The following is a 20,375-nucleotide window of genomic DNA, read 5'->3' on the forward strand; positions in this document are numbered from 1 at the left end:
TGACCCTGGGCAAGTCACTTGACCCCCATTGCCTAGCCCTTACCACTCTTCTGCCTTGGAGCCAATACACAGTATTGACTCCAAGACAGAAGGTCAGGGTTTATAAAAAAAAAAAAGGCACCATAAACCATCCAATAGGATTCAAAACCTGTGAAGGAAGATCTGATGGGAGACAAAAGAGGAGACCACATGAAATGTGGTCTCCGAAGAATAGTTCTTGGTATGGTCTCTTCCATCTGTACCCCACTGTCCTCCTTTTTTGCCTATGGGTCAGACCTGCCTTGATTTCCTGCCATGAGCACTTCAGCCCAAGGCTGAGTTTGGAAAATGAGGTTCTTCTGTCTAAGATCACAGTGGTCTCCCAAGTGATATCTTCCCCATTCTTAGCATGAGGTCTTATGGGAAAATCATGTAAATATGGATAGAATGCAGGATTTGGGATCAGGAAGGCCTGGGTTCAGATCTTGCCATTGACACTTAACTGGCTGTGCGACCCTGGGAAAGGGGTCTCTCTACCTCAGTTTCCCCACTTTGAAGATAAAATGAAATAACACAGTTTCCCTGTCTATAAAATGAATGAGATATACTCAGTGAGCTAAGTTTACTTTCAATTTTATATCTATGACCTTTAGTCTCATGGTATGGTGGCAAACCTGGATCCTTGGCCATCCCTCAACATCTGCCGAGCCCAAGTTCCCGGAAGTTGTATGATCCCAGCAAGAGACTATGTCTCCTTCTTGAGGAGTGGGCCAATTCATCATGGAGAGGATGGTGACCATTGGGCCAGCCACTTGGGGATGTCCAAGTCACCCATGAAACAGATTTAAAAGGAGACTCACTCTTGGGTAATGCCATCCTGTTTTTCTAGAAAATTCCAGAAGCACTTCTAAAAAAATCCCTGGATGCTGTATGTAGATCTATCATTAAGTAGCCTACCAGGTCTTTCATGGTGTGGCTGGCTCATTGAAAATTAAAATTGCCTTGGAGCTTGTTAGAGGTGTGCTCTTTGGGGAAGAGTGATAGCCGTATCTTCCCTGGTATAAATCCCAGTGAAACCAATTTGATGTCACTTCAGCTGTCTTTCCTTCCTGCAGTCAGCCGGATTCTCCTTCATCAGCCTCCTGCCCCTGAAAACAACATTGTTAGCTTCCAACATGAGCCATTACCTCTGGACAGAGAAGGTCACTGGAATGGCGATAGGGCCTTTGCTCTTTCCTAGAATAGTGGAATCTTATCATGGGAAGGGATTTCATTCTAAGCCTGTCTTATCCAGCTCCTACAGGAAATAGCAATAATAAAAATGCCTGGCATTTATGTAATGTTTTAAGGTTTGCAAAGTGCTTAAGTCCCTTACATACATACATATGTATTTTCTATGGAATAGGTATCATTATTATAAAACATGTATCATATTTTACAGATGAGGAAACTGAGGCACAGAGCAGTTCAGTGACTTGCTCAGGCTCACAAAGCTAGTAGCCAAGGCAGGATTTGAATCCTGATCTTTCTAATTCCAAGTCTAGTGTCCTATCGCTGGTACCATGTTGTCTCTTTTTATGAGTTGTTATATTGACTTGCCCTGAAACCTTTTCTTTCTTTTCTTCTGTTCTTTGGCTTATTCCTTCCACATTTCCTCCTCCTTTCTCTTCTGGAGGAGTCTTCAGCCTCTCTGACAGGGCTCCTTACTTAGTACTTAAATCTCATTTCGAAAGAGTCAGTGAAATAGAACAGAAACAATTTTCTAATGGTATTTTCCCAATGACAAGAGATTCCTATTTCAGTGACTGGCTCAGCTTGGAGCCAAATGGACCTTTACCCCATTAGAAACCTGTGTTTGAATGTTCTTCACTGAGTGGAGTTTATCTGGGTAGTAAGGAGAGAGGCAGCCAGCCCTCCCCACCTCCAGTGTTCTCTAGGGATTCTCAGAAGAAGCCTTCTTGGGTTTTTCCTATTGAGCAAGATTCCCCTTCTCTGGCTCTGCTCCTCCTCCTTCTGCCTGGCTGGAGAAAATAATGCACGTGTAGGTGGGTTCTTGGGAGCTCCATTTGCATTCTGATTTAAAGCATCAGACCAGGAGGATTCTTAATTGTTATTTTATTAAGCAGCTCAATTATTCTTACGCCAAGCTAGCCAAAGTTCTGATTAGCTGCTCCGCCCGATCTTCATTAGATCATTTAAAGCAGGAATTATGCTCTTCTTTTTAAAGGTATCTAATTATAGTAAAACCTGACAAATTTGCATTTCTGAGAAAAAAGAAAAATTCATGGTGGCGGGAAGCCAGATTATGAAACAATTCTCAGTCTCTTTCCAGGCTGGAGGGAGTTCCCAAAGAGAGCAGTAGAGCAGCGCCTTTGACTAATCTTTGGGTCCCCCACGCCTAGCACAGGCTGCTTTGCACAGAGCAGACTTTTAGCAAATAGTGTGTGTAACACATGATTTCCCCCCAAATGAGCAAATAGAAGAAGTTCAATTCAACAGGGCAAACAGTAGGCTTGTACTGTGAGCAGAGAATTGTGTTGGGAGATGGGGGCAAGGGGGGGGACCCTACACAGTTTAGATAAGCCCCAGTCCTTTCCTTCATGGAAATTACAGCCTATTGCCGTATAAATCACAACCGCACAATGACTTGTACACAGTAGATTGGACCTGAGATCTCAAGTGTATGGAACTCCCTCTGACAATGCAAATAAGCTTCTACCCTGTGATTTACAGTATTTCGATGCAAAGCAAAAAATCCAGATAATTCTCATTCTATCTTTCCAATAATCATGGAGGTAAATGCTAGTTTAACCCCATTTTATAGGGGTAGAAACGAAATCTGGAAGAGGTTAGGTGACTTGTCCAAGGTCACATAGTAAGTATCTGAGGCAAGATTTTACCTCGGGTCTTCCTGCCTCCAAGTACAGCACTCCATGTGCCGGGCCCCCTAGGCATTGTACATCCTTGTGCCTCCCGGGGCTTGCCACAGAGTAGACACTTGCTAAATGTTTGCTGAGCCAACTTGGAATGGATTTGCATACTGTTTAGCCAAATCAGCCAGTCATCCAAAAAAAAAAAATCCATCCTGTGCTGGAGTTAACTGATTCATAACTTACAGTGTGGGCTTGCTCTTCTAGCCCACGTGATTCTAGAACACTCATTTAAGTTAAGCATGAAGTGCCTGGAAGAGAGGACTTGATGCACCAACATGAGTGATGCCTCCTTCTCTGTGCCCAGGAATCAGCAGAAGTCGAAAGAATGCAGGTCATTTGTTTACATCATCTTGTCAACTCTGGGATGAGGTGGAAGATTAAATGCACCAATTAAAAGTTTGGAACACTCAGCCCTTTGGAAAAATTCCATGGTGGTTTGGAGGTGTGACTGTTATGTCTGAAAGGAGTTTAATGGAGGAAATAGTGACTGAGCCAGTAAGCAGGACCAGATCTTCTGATCACTCTATTTCCTTGAAACTGATGAAAGATTGAGAACTGAAAGCTACCCTTAAAAGTCATCTTGTCCAATTGCTTCATTTTAAAGCGGAGGAAACTAAAACTGGCAAATGACTTCTCTACGATCATATAGGTAGTAATTGACAGAGCCTGGATTAAAAAAAATAATGATGATAATGACAGCATTTATATAGCACTTAACTCTATGCCAGGCTCTGTGCTAAGCACCTCACAACCACCCTGGGAGCTATTACCCCCATTTTACAGATAAAGGAACTGAGGCAAACAGGAGTTAAGAGATTGGTCCATGGTCACACAGTTAAGTCTCTGAGGTCAGATTTGAATGAGCTCCTTTATCTCCAGATATTATATTTTGCAAAATATTTGTGAAGAACTAGGTGAATAGATAAAAGAGACAAGATCCCTGCCATCTGGAAGCTTGTAATATTATGATATAATATAATATAATATAATATAATATAATATAATATAATATAATATAATATAATATAATATAATATAATATAATATAATATAATATAATATAATATGATATGATATGATATGATATGATATGATATGATATGATATGATATGATATGATATGATATGATATGATATGATGTGATATGATATGATATACTATACTATACTATACTATACTATAATATAATATACTATACTATAATTAATATAATATAATATAATATAATATAATATAATATAATATAATATAATATAATATAATATAATATAATGGGAAAGATGAGATAAAAAGATGAAAAAAAAGATGAAAGTTTAGTTGGTCATGAGGGTCTAAGTTTAGATGAGGTCTCCTTTCTGACTGACAGGAGGAGTTCAAGGAAGGCTCACTGTGCATGTGGCATTTAAATTGGTCTTGATGTGCCATTGGGATATTAGATGGAGGTTCCTTGTGGACAGCATTCTAGGGAGAGACACAGGCTGCTGGGGAGCAAAGTTATAAAAACAGGCATGTGTTGAGAGCAACAATGGGGCCACATCAAGTTTAAAAATATATTTTTTTCATTTTTATTGCTCTCTCTCTTCCCTCCTTTAGTTACATTTCTCATGATAGCCCTCGACCCTCCTCCTTGCCCTCCCAAAGTACAATCCCTTAGAGTAGGAATTAAAAAAAAAAGACAGAAAACTGTTCCAAATAATTAAACAACATATGGGAGAAATCTGATTTTATAAGCAGTATTCTATAGCCATAGTTCCCCACCTCTGAAAGAAGCAGAGTGTGTATGTGGGGCCTTCTCAGGCCTGTCCTTTGAGGCCACACTTGGACGTTATAGTTGTGTCACATTGACTTTTCCATATTTTTTGTTAGTGTTCTTTCCATATATATTTTTGTAGCCATGCATATTATTTTCCTGGCTCAGCTTTACTTTATACCAGTTCCTATTAAGTCTTCCTAGTTTCTTCATATTAGCTATATCCATTGTTTCTTTTTTTCTTTTTCCATGTATGTGTATGTTTTCGTGTAGAACAATTGTTGCAGGATTTTTCAGGATTACGGAGAGTTTGGTTAAGCCAAACCTGGGTTTGATCTGGAATGTTTAGCTAAAGCAAAATGCCCATAGAACTTTATAGTAGCTCTTGAAATCAGACCCCATCTTTCTGAAATGTCCCCCAAGTCATATGGCTAGAAGAGTTGGCTTTTTATTCTATGAGAGAGTAATGTATATGCTATAGGATTGTACCTAGGCTTTAAAAATTATTCATCATCTCTGGTTATTCTGTCCCCCTCCAGTAATTAATGATCCCTCATGGCCGGTAGTCTATAAATGTTAAAATCCTTGAACTTGACCTATATAGAGACCTTTCAACCTGTTGAATGCTTTATCGAATGACTGAAGTTAGCATCCTAATTAGTGTAATAGTTAAAATTGGTTACCAAATGTAATAGTTAAAAATTTGGTTTGACAAAAATAATAATGTTTAAAAAAAAGAATTGTAGTCGCCATATATAAAATTAACTTCTTAAGTCAAAATGCTATTTAGTAGCTTTATTTACAGCAAGGTAGAGATATCTAGCTAAAAATACCCTAAACCCTAATCCTAGAGCCTCCAGACCTTGAATGTGAATCTGAATCTCACCAGTATCCAAAGTCCAGATCAGGAAGCTGAAATATGAAGAGCCAAAAGTCACTGAAAACCTTGGAGAACCTTCAGCGCATACAAGGCCAAGACCACCAAGAATCCACCAAGAATGAAAAGTCACCAAGAATGAAAACCGGAAATCCCTCTCAGGCTCCTGCTTATATACAGTTTTCCCCCCCATCAGCTCTCCTGTCACATCTCAGGAACCAATCACAGGCTTTCAATTTGCCTGGGGGAGGGGGGCATTGCTTGTGGCCTTTTAGGGTGTGAACTTTCTTTGTTAGTGACTTAGTGCCAAGTGGGGATACCTTAAGTTTCTTGATTCATTAACCTAAAATAGGCAAAGGGAATAAAAATTCCCTTCATAATGGTCATCCTACCCATAGTCCCTTTGGGGGGAGGGGTTTAACACTATGTAACAGGGCTGGTTTTCACTAAAAAAGAATCAGCTTGTTCAGGTAACCCGCTTGTTCAGCTTACCTGGATACTTTGTGGTATGTTCTCTCTCTCTCTCTCTCTCTCTCTCTCTCTCTCTCTCTCTCTCTCTCTCTCTCTCTCTCTCTCTCTCTCTCTCTCTCTCTCCTCCTCTCTCCCTCTCTCCCTCTCTCCCTCTCCCTCTCCCTCCCTCCTCTCTTCTTCCTTCCTTCCTTCCTTCCTTCCTTCCTTCCTTCCTTCCTTCCTTCCTTCCTTCCTTCCTTCCTTCCTTCCTTCCTTCCTTCCTTCCTTCCTTCTTCCTTCCTTTCTTTCTTTCTTTTCTTTCTTTCTTTCTTTCTTTCTTTCTTTCTTTCTTTCTTTCTTTCTTTCTTACTTCTTTCTTTCTTTCTTTCCTTTCTTTCTTCTTTCTTTCTTTCTTTCTTTTTTTCTTTCTTCCTTCTTCCCTTCTTCCCTTCTTCCCTTCTTCCCCCTTCCTTCCCTTCCTCCCTTCCTCCCTCCTCCCTTCCTCCCTCCCTCCTCCCTCCCTTCCCTCCTCCCTCCCTCCCTCTCCCTTCCTCCCTTCCTTCCCCCTTCCTCCCTTCCTCCCTTCCTTCCTCCTTCCCTTCCTTCCTTCCTTCCTTCCTTCCTTCCTTCCTTCCTTCCTTCCTTCCTTCCTTTCCTTCCTTCCTTCCTTCCTTCCTTCCTTCCTTCCTTTCCTTCCTTCTTCCTTCTTCTTTCTCTTTCTTTCTTTCTCTTTCTCTTTGTTCTTTCTTTCTTTCTTTCTTTCTTTCTTTCTTTCTTTCTTTCTTTCTTTCTTTCTTTCTTTCTTTCTTTTCTTTCTTTCCTTTCTTTCTTTCTTTCTTTCTTTCTTTCTTTCTTTCTTTCTTTCTTTCTTTCTTTCCTCTCTTTTTTTCCTCTCTTCTTCCTTTCACTATTATTTATTTTAATTCTGTATATATACTCATGGGAATGTGTTTCAGATATACATATATATCTAATATCCATTTATGAATTATAATCTTGGTGCTGTTACCACAGGACACCCATAATATGTATATATGAATGCGTGTGTGTATATCTCCACTCTGCTAATCCAGTTGAGGGAGGACCATATAAGTCATTTTGGATTAGAGGGTAGTGATAGGAACTCAACTTGTGATTTCATTGGCTTAGGGAACGCCTTCTAGCAAATTTCTTCTAGTAATACAATTGACACCTCTGTGACATGGAGTCTTAGCAGCCTAGAGCAGCCTGGAGCACTAAGAGGATAAAGGACTTGGCCAGGGTCACAGAGCTAGTATCTGTGTGAGATAGGACTTGAACTCAGGTCTCCCTGATTCCAAAGTTGGCTCTTTCAATACTATACCATAATGTGTCTCACCTGTACCATGTGCTATACTTATGCACATTCACATACATGCACAAACATGGAACTCTATTTCTTTGACAGGCAATCTAGTTAAGTGAATGAGGATGAATTGGGAGCTAGAAGATAGCTGGAATGCTGGGAAATAGCATGGGATCTGGGAGTCAAAGGAACCTGGGGCCAAATCCTTTTTTTGGGCAGGACACATCATTTATCTCTGGGCCTCAATTTTTTCCTCTGGAAAATAAGAGAGTTGGATATAAGACCCTTGAGATGCCTTCCCACTCTTAAATCTATGGTTCTATGACTTCTCCTTAGGTAGGGAGAACCTGGGAAAATGACTGTGGAATGAATGGAAAGCTTGGGAATCTCTAAAATACCAAGTTGTTTTTTTACCCTTTAAGATAGGTTAATGGTGACTACCCTAGTATCTCTCGGAGGTCCAGTTTATCAGAAGAGTAGGAAGATATTCTCAACAAGAAAAGGCTAGTAGACTTTTCCCACCTTTCCTCCTAAATGCCCATTCTGAGCAGTGGGCCACATTTTGATGATTTAAGGGCAATTCCATCTGGAGAAACAGGACTGGACCACATGACTCTCTAAACAGGAGATTTTTGTGCTGTCTAGAATACTCTTCTTCAGCCCACCTTTTAGTTTTTATGGATTCTTTCAAGATTGAACTCAAATTCTATGTCTTACAGAAGGCCTTTCCTGGTCCTTTCCTACCCTCTAGAGATAATCTCAAAGCCATGCCAAAAATCTCTCTGACTTTTAGTTGTGGAAAAGATTTTGAGTGCATTAGTAAAAGGAGTTTCCTTACTGGGAATTCCCTACATCAATGAAAGCTTAGAAAAAGCAGATGATTCATTCATTCCACACCCCCCATATTCATGTACTATGTATGTATAAGATATTCATATACAAACATACAGTCTATTTCTATCCATCTTTCTCTGTCAGCATAGCAGGAAGATTTTGGTTCAAATTTAGCCTCTGGCACATAGTGCTGGGTGCTTACCTAACCTCTTAGTTCCATAGTTTCCTTTCTAAAATGGTCTATTAGAGACCAGTTGCCAGCCTAAGCCTCCCCACTCCCCATAGATCTCTTGAGGATATATTTATATGAAGTCTAAAAGCATAGCAATGCCTTTTGGGATCTTCTACAGCGTTAAATGGTCAGATGTGCTGAAGATGCCAAGGTCATTCCCTGCATCTTGGGCCATTGCCAGCTGGCCCAACTTTTGTCTTGCCTCTTGACTTTGGGTGACTTTGGAAGAGAGATTGAGGCTGAAGACTTTGGGCAGCTCTGCCTCTCTTAGATCTAATTTATGCACAAGTCAAGACATCATCCTTTGATGTCATTGGACCTCTTCAGAAACAAAGGTCAAACAACAGCAGCTGTGTTCCTGGGAAGGACTTGGGAAATCGGTTTTCCTAAAGGGATTTTTCTTTATTCAGTGCTTGAGCCATAAATCTTGAATTCTTGAATATCTGGGGTTTCCAGGTACTCTGGAAGAATATGGCCTCGTTAACATGTAGGAAGGAACATAGTCATTCTGTGGCAGCCATCATCATTGGTCCTGTATGTGGGCCTGATCCAGGGCTTTTAGGCATCCTGAAACATTCATTCCATATGAAAAAGAGAGAATAGGACATGGTGGAAAGTACCCTTTACAGAGTGAGGCCAGACCCTGGCTTAACTGACACCAAATAGGAATGTAGATTTAGAACTCGAAGGAAACTGAGACCATCTTGTGAAACCTCCCCAACTTATATAGATGAGGAAACTGAGCAGTAAAATGACTTGCCTAAGGCCACTTGGTGATAAGCTGGAAGTCTGAGATTTGAATTTGGACCCTCTAATTATTTTAATCCTTACCTTCCACCTTAGAATCAATACCATATGTTGTTTTTAAATTAGAAGAGCAGTAAGCACTAGGTAATAAGGGTTAAATAACTTGCCCAGGATCACACAGCTAGGAAATCTCTTGAGGTCAAATTTGAACCCAGGCCCTCCCATCTCCAGACCTGGTGCTCTATCCATAGAGCAACCCAGCTGCCTCCAATCCTCCAGGTCCTTATTCCAAGTTGTTAAAGTTGTGGTTGGAAATAAGGCTTAGCTATAACTACTGCTTTCTCCATGGATACAATCAGGATATTGAAAGGGCTTTTAAAAAGTGGTGAACTTTGGAAAAGAAAACTGTGGGCATCAGGTCACTAAGCTTGTTCTATTGAGGACAAATACTCTTTGTCTAAGCCAGAAGCTGTCTTGGAGCTTTGCACCCCTTCCCCCGCCCCACCAGGGACTCAGTATCCAGTGGTTGCAGACACACTCCCATGCTTTTTCCTTGGGATTAGTGAATTAGTTACAAAAACATTAGCTTACAGTATAGTCTCCACAATCCATCATGACTGTAGAATTTTCCATTAATCCAGTATATGGCACAGAAATTGATTGAGCCTTACCCAGATGCTTTTTCCAGGGTGGGGGGTGACAGAGAAAGTCCCTTTCATGGAAGTCTCAGCTTTTAGGCAGCAAGGAGGCTCCTGTGCCAGCTCCCCTTCCTCCCTCATCCCCCAGAAATATTTCTCTAATAGCATCACAGATCTGGAGCTAGAAGGGACATTTGAGGTCAACTAGTCTAACGTTTTCACTTTACAAAGGCAGCAATGGAAGTTATTATATGACTTACCAAGGTCTATTCTGGAGAGTTGAGCCCCCCCCCCTTTTTTTTAAAAATACTAGATGAGGTCATCAAAACCAGCAAGGTAGAGTTCATAAATATACCTATTATTTTATACATAAGAAACTAACACCAAGAGGGTGGATGGATTCATATAGTTGTGTAATGGAAAAAGGGCCCAGGACATGGAATCTGAGTTAGAATCCTAGTTCTTCCGTTTATTCCCTATGTGACCTTGGATGAGTCACTCCCATCTTTGGGACTCAGTTTCCTCCTCTGCAAAATGGGGTGTGTATAAAGTGATTAGATGATCCCTAAAGGTCCTCTTCTCCCTAATTTCAGATCTGGTGGCTTAGAAGATATAGTGTGTTATAGTGCATAGGTACCAATTTGGGAGCCAGGTGACTTGGGTTTGAATTCCACCCCAGCCTCTTTTTATATGACCTCCGGCAGGTTAATTACTTCCCTTGTCCTCAGTTTCTTCATCTATAAAACAGCTGACTTCTGAGATCTCATTTCTTTGATAACACAACTCTGTAGCAAATAATTTGTAATTAGAAAGTAGGATTTTTGACTCCTTGTCCTTTTACCTAGCAAGCATTTACCCCTTTAGAAAGGCATCCCAGAGTTTTCTAGATGTCAAGGGAGGCATGAATGATTCTCCCCACTCCCCAGCAGTTTTAATGAAGGGAATAGTGAGTTTTAATCAGTACACTTATTGGGGAGATAAAATTCATACAAGGATATGGGTGGGTAGAGGTTTTCTGTTGAGAGAAATTGGAGTTGGGGCAGAGAATAAGATGGCTCAAGGGTATCAGCTATAAAATTCAAGCTGCCATATGCTGCTTTATTCCCTTATCTATATTGCACAGAATTCCTCACACCAGTGTGTTGTAGGTGATAGGAAAATGTTCAAAAGTGAGATCACTTTGGGAGATGGAGGGGAATGTGAGGAAGAACCTCGGGGACATTTCTCCATCCTGAGGAACATCTTCAAATAAATCTCCAGCTATCATTTCTAACTAAATTTCTGGTCCCGTTTTTTTTTTTAATTTAATGAATGACAAATGATTCTCTCTACCTCATGGTGTGGTCCAGGGAGGGAAAAAATGTGACAGGAACAAAATCAATAGAAGGAAGAGATTAATGATTGGTTAAAGGATGTTAAGTGAGTTTCCAATTGTTTCCTAAGAGCAGAGATCTAGAGCTGAAAAGGCACCTTAGAGCCCTTTCATTCTGAGGAAACTAAGAGAATTGACTTTTCTCAAGTTACACAAATTCTAAATGTCAGAGCCTGCCTTTGAACCCAGACCCTCCAATTCCATATTCTGGGTACTTTTAGCCAAGAATAATAAAAAACAAAAGAATATTTATTTCCTTAAGATTAGCCTAAGATCCCCCAAGTCTCTCCATTTATCTTGCTTCCTCTTTAGATAGGTTTGTTGAATTTTTGTAGATCAAGAGAATGTGGTAGAAATCACTCAACCTCCCTGAGCTTCCATTTTCTCATCTATAAAATGAGGGGTTTAGGTTAGATGGCTCCTAACATCCTTATTGACTCCATATCTAAGATCCTATTAAACCTGGGGCAGATTAAACCATTACACATGGCACTTGGTTTTTTTGGTGGGGTAGAGTCTTAATTTCCTCATATGTAAAATAAGGGGAGTGGGGAGACTAGTTGGTACTCATGGTGCCTTTCTAGCTCTAGATCAAAGATTCCATGACTTGGAGTTCAATAAGAGACTAAACAAAGTAGCTCTTGAAATTCTTGGGGACACCATAGAAACAATGATATAATCAATGGATTTCTTGCTAATTGAATGGTTAGTTGAGTGGTAATAAATGAATTAGCATCCCTTGGAAGAGACACTTTTCTAGTGGAATTACTCAAAGCCTGGTCATCACTGCTCAATGGTTTGAGGATGCCATTAATTAACATGCTTACCAAGATTATCCCTCATAAGTGGGAGGAACACCTGGGACACTAGATGATACAAATCAGTATCTAAAGATGATTTCCACTGAGTACAATGAAGGACCAAATCTAATAGTGACATTTAATATTGATCTCCACTATGAAGAAGCAACATAGTGTAGTTAGTGGATAGGTGACTAGCCTCTCAATCTGTGGCCCACCTTGGTGATGTCCTGCCTGGGATCAGGTGATCCTGTATGTCACTTATACTCTTAAGATCCCCCTTGCAATTGTCTAACACCAGAAATTGCAAAGAATGTATCAAATGCATTGGTAAAAAGAATTCACTCATTCTGGAATTCCTTATACCAGTAAGATTGGAAGTCCAATTCTTATACTATTAATAGCAGCTCTACATTGGAGTTCATGAAAAACGGTTGTATAAGGATGGGGTTGGGGCAATATGGTAGTCAATAGCTCAATTGAAAAGTAGGTTAGAGTCAGAGGGGCATTTCTCTAGCCTTCCTTCCTTCCTTCCTCCCTTCCCTTCCCTGCCCTGCTCTGCCCTGCCCTTTTGTCTTAGAATCACTACTGTGTTTTGGTCCCCAAGGCAGAAGAGCCGTAAGGGCTAGGAAATGGGGGTTAAGTGACTTGCCCAGGATCACGTGGCTAGGAAGTATCTGAGACCAGATATGAACCCAGGACCTCCCATCTCTAGGTAAGGCTCCTAATCCACTGAGCTACCCAGCTGCTCCCTCTGTAGCTATCATTTCAAATTTAGTTTCTGGGATTTTAATTTTTAAAAAATGTCCATTTTCAGTTCTAAAACAGAAAACTTCCCTCCCTCCACCCACTGAGAAAGCAAAAAATATGATGTCTATTATACATATAACAGAAAGGGAAAATGACAGATGTAGGAGAGGCTGTGGAAAAATAGGTATACTCATGCACTCTTGGTGGAGCTGCTAATGGATCCAACCTTTTTTTTTTTTAATTTGGTAATTTCCAAACATTATTCATTGGAAACAAAGATCATTTTCTTTTCTTCCTTCCCCCCCCCCCTCCCGCCACCTCTCCCATAGCCACTGGGTATCACATGTGTTCTTGATTCAAACCCCTTTCCATGTTGGTATTTGCATTAGATTGTTCATTTAGAGTCTCTCCTCAGTCATATCCCCTCAACCCCTGTAGTCTAGCTCTTGCTTTTCCTCGGTGTTTTTACTCCCACAGTTTATCCTCTGCTTGTGGATAGTGTTTTTTAGATCCCTGCAGATTGTTAAGGGACATTGCATTGGCCCTAATGGAGAAGTCCATTACCTTCGATTGTACCACAATGTATTAGTCTTTGTGTATAATGTTTTCCTGGTTCTGCTCCTTTCGCTCTGCACCACTTCCTGGAGGTTGTTCCAGTCTCCATGGAATTCCTCCACTTTATTATTCCTTTTAGCACAATAGTATTCCATCACCAACATATACCACAATTTGTTCAGCCATTCTCCAATTGAAGGGCATCCCCTCATTTTCCAATTTTTGGCCACCACAAAGAGCACAGCTATGAATATTCTTGTACAAGTCTTTTTCCTTATTATCTCTTTGGGGTACAAGCCCAGTAGTGCTATGGCTGGATCAAAGGGCAGACAGTCTTTTATTGCCCTTTGGGCATAGTTCCAAATTGCCCTCCAGAATGGTTGGATTAATTCACAACTCCACCAGCAATGAATTAGTGTCCCTACTTTGCCACATCCCCTTCAGCATTTATTACTTCTTTTGCTGTCATGTTAGCCGATCTGCTAGGTGTGAGGTGATACCTCAGAGTTGTTTTGATTTGCATCTCTCTGATTATAAGAGATGTAGAGCACTTTTTCATGTGCTTATTAATAGTTTTGATTTCTTTGGCTGAGAACTGCCTATTCATGTCCCTTGCCCATTTATCAATTGGAGAATGGCTTGATTTTTGGTAAAATTGATTTAGCTCTTTGTAAATTTGAGTAATTAAACCTTTGTCAGAGGTTTTTATGAAGATTGTTTCCCAATTTGTTGCTACCCTTCTGATTTTAGTTACATTGGTTTTGTTTGTACAAAATCTTTTTAATTTGATGTAGTCAAAATTATTTATTTTACATTTTGTGACTCTTTCTAAGTCTTGCTTGGTTTTAAAATCTTTCCCTTCCCAAAGGTCTGACATGTATACTATTCTGTGTTCACCTAATTTACTTATAGTTTCCTTCTTTATGTTCAAGTCATTCACCCATTCTGAATTTATCTTGGTGTAGGGTGTGAGGTGTTGATCCAAATCTAATCTCTCCCACACTGTCTTCCAATTTTCCCAGCAGTTTTTATCAAATGATGGATTTTTGTCCCAAAAGCTGGGATCTTTGGGTTTGTCATAAACTGTCTTGATGAGATCATTTACGCCAAGTGTATTCCACTGATCCTCCTTTCTGTCTCTTAGCCAGTACCAAATTGTTTTGATAACCACTGCTTTATAGTATAGTTTGAGATCTGGGACTGCAAGTCCTCCTTCCTTTGTATTTTTTTTCATTATTTCCCTGGATATCCTTGATCCTTTGTTCTTCCAAATGAACTTAGTTATGTTTTTTTCTAATTCAGTAAAGAAGTTTTTTGGTAGTTCAATGGGTATGGCACTAAATAAGTAAATTAATTTGGGTAGGATTGTCATTTTTATTATGTTAGCTCGTCCCACCCATGAGCAATCAATGTTTTTCCAATTGTTTAGATCTAGTTTTAATCGTGAGCAAAGTGTTTTGTAGTTGTGTTCATATAGTTCCTATGTTTGTCTCAGCAGAGAGATTCCTAAGTATTTTATATTGTCTAGGGTGATTTTGAATGGTATTTTGCTTTCTAATTCTTGCTGCTGAAATGGGTTAGAGATATATAGAAATGCTGATGACTTAGGAGGGTTTCTTTTGTATCCTGCAATTTTGCTAAAGTTGTTGATTATTTCGAGTAAGTTTTTGGTTGATTCTCTAGGATTCCTTAGGATCCAACCATTTTGGAGAACAATTTGGAACTATGCCCAAAGGGCTATAAAACTGTATGAACTTTTGACCCAGCAATGCCACTACTAAATCAAAGAGATCAAAGAAAAGGGAAATAGTCTTTGGATTTCTTATTGTTGTTCTTGTTTTATTTTCTTTTAAGTAGATGGCAAATGATTTATCAGTTCCACCTGTAGGGGAAAATATAACTGAGTGCTGTAGCAGGCTCAAGAGCTCAAAACAAATCGGCTGGGTGCCATGGCAGTTCCAAATACACACAGAAACCTTAATGCAGTCTTTAGCTTCCTTAATGGAAGCATGTTTTCTAGCAAGAAGAAGTCCTGCTATAATCTTCCCTTGTCAAACTCCTAGAGCCACAATATTTTAGAATGGGAAGGGAGCCCAGCAGCCATGGAGTCCAACCTGGACCCCCAAAAGAATGCCTCTTGTAACATTCCCTAAGATCTGCTTCAAGCTCTCCAAGAGGGTTAGCCTAGCACTTTTTGAATCTACTTTACTTTAAAACAACTCTAATTGTTAGGGAATTTTTCCTAGCATCTAGTCCACATTTGCTTTTTGCAATATTTTTCTATTATTCCAGGTTCTGCTTTCTAAGAGTAACAGAGTAAGTCTGATATTCTTCCTCCTGAAAGCCTTCAAAATTCTGAAATAGCAAACGAGTCTACAAATGTCTATTAAACACCTATTGTGTGCCATGCTCTGGCACAGAGACAAAAGCAAAATAGTCCCTGCCTTCAGAGTGCTTATATGATTGAAATATTTTTTAAATGCTTACCACGTGCCAGGTACTGTGCTAAGGATTGAAGATATTACAAATGGAAAAAGCAGACACAGTCCCAGCTCTCCAGGAACTCACATTCTGATAGGAGAGATAACCCAGAGAGAAGGTTTCAGCTGCAAGTTAAGGACCATTATTAATAGTCTTTTAATGAGTTCAGATCCTTTTTCCTGGCTGGAAGTCTTCTTGTAGAGGCTGGAAGACCACTTGTGGGGAAGTTGTTATGTCGTGTCTCCTTTCATCAGGAAATTCTCTGATTTAGGGAACATTTCACAGTACTTGAATCTTTCATGTATTATTTCATTTGTCCTTGGCAACAATCTTATAAGGTGTGTATATAAATAGAATTGTATCTACATTAAAGTATAATATAAATAGGTTACTATACATAGATTTATCATTAATATAAATATAAATTAGTTAAATTATTATTTATTATTAATAAAATGCTAATACCAATAATTAATTAAATAATCATTAATATTAAACATTATAAAATATTTATCAAATCTATAATTTTATTATATTACATAAATATATCATATAATTATATATTATATAAACATATCATATAATTAAATAAATATCAAATATAAATAAATTAAAATCAATGAAATATTATTAATAATAAAATTAAATTAAACCAATTAAATTATTATAATATTTAATTAATATTATATTAATTAATAAAATTTATTATTTACGATCAATAAAATTAATTAGAAGCATAAATTACATATAACATAAATATAAGTATATAATTAAAGAATAGAAATATATCAACTAAATATGATTATATAAATATGTATTTTTAAAATATCAATTTTTCAAATGAGGAATCTGAAATCTGTAAAATTTAAGCAGTTTTCCCAAAACCAAGCATCAGTTGAATAGGATTATCCACCTAGAGCTGGAAAAGACCTTAGAGGTCATCTAGTTTAAGTGTTTCATTTTTACAGATGAGGAAACTGAGGCCTGGAGAAATTAAGTCACATGCCCAAAGTCATGCATTAATTAACAGGCTCATAGGAACCTAGATCTCAAGCTAGAGGTGAAGCAAATTACCTATGGTCACACAGGTAGGAAGTAGTATCATCAAAACTTGAACTCAAGTCTAGCTCTTGAATTCTGTATTGTGTCTACAATAATGGGTAAAATGTCCAAGATCTCCAGAGCAGGAATGAGTTCTTTCACACCTCCTGGACTGGTCTCTAAGAGTCAGCCCTGCAATATAAGAGGAAAGTAGATGGTGTGATTCTTGTGCCTCAGATAGTTTATAATCCACTGGAGAAATAAAACAAAAAGACCTGAAAGCATTAGAAAAGTCTTTCTGACCTGGAATGGCCAGTCTTCTTTTCCTTGGAAACCTTCCATCTGCTTGCTTCTTCATGTTGGTGTTCTTCACCCCCTTCCCCTCCCATCCATCAATGCAGAGCTAAAGATTTCTCTTCTATCTGCAGAGTAATTTTCTGTTTCTGTTTACAGATAATGAGCTTCCCTTCTAATTTTTAGCTCTGGCATCAGAAAGCATCTGGGAAATAAAAAAATCTAAAAAAACCCTTCAGACTTCTTCCCTCTGCCTTCAAGCCAATAGCACCTTTGTCTAAATTTCTGGAGAACCCTCTGCTACTTCTTTTCCTGGACAGGCTGATGTAGTGGGAAAAATGCTGGCCTTGAAAGTCAGAGCAATCAAGCAATACACATTTATTTATTCACCAGGAGATGATATTTGTAAAATGACTTCTCTCCCTTTCTCTTTACTTATGTTAAAAAGGAGGATTGAATTAGGGAAGAAGGGGGTGGCAGGTTCTATATCCTGAAATGACTGAAATAAAAACAAAGGCACCAGTTAACCTTAAAAAAGAAAAAGCTTTAAAAAATCCCTCCCTTTCCTGTTTGTCCTTTCTCTTTTTCTTCTGGTAAGGAACTCAGGGGAGCATGGAAATCACAGAGGAGAAAATGAATAGCACATTTATTAAGTGCTTACTGTGTGCCAAGCACTCTGCCTGCTAATCAGTTGTGTGACCTTGGTCCACCACTTTTCGTTCTTGGAGTCTCAGTTTCATTGTCTTTAAAAATTAGGACTTTGGGCTGGATGAGTTCCAAAGTCCTTTTCTGGGTCCAATGATCTATGGATTTGTTGGAACTTAAGGAATACGCTCTTGTTGCCCATTTAACACCTCACTGTGGGCTGTTTCCTGGCATTCTTAATGTTTTTGGCTGCTGCTAAAACATCTGGGTTTTGATTTTCCTCTCTGAACCTCTGTTGTTGTTCATTCATTTTAATTTGACTCTTTATGGCCCCATTTGGGATTTTCTTGGCAAATCTGTTAAGAATGGTTTACCATTTCCTTCTCCATCTCATTTTACCAATGAGGAAACTGAGGTAAATAAGATGAAGTGACTTGCCCATGGTCACATAGCTAGCAAGAGTCAGGCCAGATTTGAACAGATATGAAGATGAGTCTTCCTGACTCCAGTCCCAGAGCTTTATCTATTAAATGGGAATAATAAAGTTTATACTCCCCATCTTGGAGCATCATTGTTTGTATCAGGATCCACATGCATGACCAGAAAAGGAGGCATGATTTCCTTTAAGGGAGAATCCCAAAATTTAAATCCCAGAAATGTTGTGATTTGCCTCCTAACAAGACATAATCCTGCCTTCTCCTGCAGGTCCAAAGTTAGACTGGCACCAATTAGACACCTATGTTAAGCATCTCAGAATTCTGCCAAACTGGTTTTGTGTAACATATGTGTCTTGATATTTGTTTTTTTTAAATGATTATTTTTTAAAAGGTTAACTTCTGCTTTTGTTTTTATTTCAATCATTTCTGAATATAGAACCTGCCACCCCTTACTTTAAGAATTAAATCCTTCTTTTTAACAAAGAAAATCAGTTATGCTCAGACAGCCATTATAGCAGCATCATCCCATGGTGTATATGCCATTGTGTTGCCATGACCCCCCACCTCTCTGCCAACAAGAGAGCATATTTCCTTGCCTATCTTCTGGGACCAGTGTTGGTTATCACGACTACTTGGGGTTTGTGTGCCATGGCATTAGCTAAGCTTTGGCTAAGGAGATATTTTCAGCCTTTCCATGGACCTGTCCATGGTAGAGTGTGCTCTTAGCATTTCTGTTGAAGATGTGTGCTCTGTTCATGAAGTTGGAAACATTAAGCTACAGTCATTTGTAAGACTTCCAAGAACAAACAAGAGGAGGGATAATCCTTCTCCTGCTCCTCCAACAGCAAAAATACCATCACCTTCTCTGTAGGCAAAAAAAAAAAAGGATTTATCTATTTTGTTAATTATTGCTGCCAGGTTTCCCCACCTGATGTAGGGGTTAGTGAGCCTAACAAATGTGGAAAATATTTTCTAAATAAGGCTGTGGATGTTAAATAATTATTTGGGGGCCAGGAATTGGAGCCAAGACTTTGTTCTTCAAGGTCAGGTATAGTCTGGAAAGGATTCTAGACACCACCTAAGATCCCTTTTTACTTTCATCTTGAATTTCCTTAGGTAGCAAGCTCCTTGAGGCCAGGGACTAAGATTTATTTTATCTTTTTGTTCACCTTGCCCAGAGTGAACAATATTTCAAATACTATATAAATACTAGCTATTATTGTCAGATGGGCTAGCTAGATGGTGCAACTGGGCCTGGAGTCAAGAAGGCTCATCTTTCTGAGTTCAAATATGGCCTCAGTTACTTACTAGCTGGGTGACCTTGGGCAAGTCACTTAACCCTATTTCCTGAGATTCCTTATCTATCAAATGAGCTGGAGAAGGAAATGGTAAACCAATCTGGCATTTATGTCTAAAAATCCCCTAAATGGGATCATAAAGAGTCAGACATGACCTAGCAAAAATACCAACAAAAGTATTTTAAGGCAATTATTTCTATCATCATTTTGTGGATGAAGAAGCTGAGGCTGAGAAAAGTGAGATAATTTCTCAAAGGTCATCAGTTACTAACTGGAAGAGATGGGATCTGAACTCAGGTCTTCCTGAGGCCAGGTCCAAAATTCTATCCACACTGGGATGCCATCTCTCTGCAGATACATACATATAACCATTCCTTTTTAGCCCTGACTGCTAGTATGACTGAGAACCCAGTTAATCTGTCCATCCTTTGTACTTGGAAGTACTAAAATTAATTGTCCTTCCTTGGCCTCGATTCTCCTGCACCATTAAACAGCTTGTCACCGAGGCTGAGTTGGAGGGTTGGGTTTTTTTTTTGTTAAGCAACAGGTTTTATATTGGCAGAATTCACAAATACTGTCCCTCAGGGGAGAGTAGCTCATTCTCTGTTCTCGGTACCATCTGTGCAATGAGCCCATGACACAGTGATCCTAGCCTGGGAGGTGTAAATGAAAGTTGTAGGGCTTTGTCCCTGCCCTGAAATGAACAAGGGTATTCATGCCCCCAAAGGAGAAAATGGTAGCTGGGAGGGGGGAAGACACAAAACAATTGCTGCAAAATATGGTGTCTACTTTCCCCATCATCCACATAGTGGAAATCTGACTGTCTCTGCTTGATGACTTCCCAGGGACATCTCGTTTTTGTAACCAACATGAAATTTTGGGGGGGGGGATTTGGAGATAATCTGTTCTGGTGCCATCTATCTGAGACCCTTCATTA

This window comes from Monodelphis domestica, chromosome 5 (genome assembly GCF_027887165.1).
Source record: "Monodelphis domestica isolate mMonDom1 chromosome 5, mMonDom1.pri, whole genome shotgun sequence".
Classification (NCBI taxonomy): Eukaryota; Metazoa; Chordata; class Mammalia; order Didelphimorphia; family Didelphidae; genus Monodelphis; species Monodelphis domestica.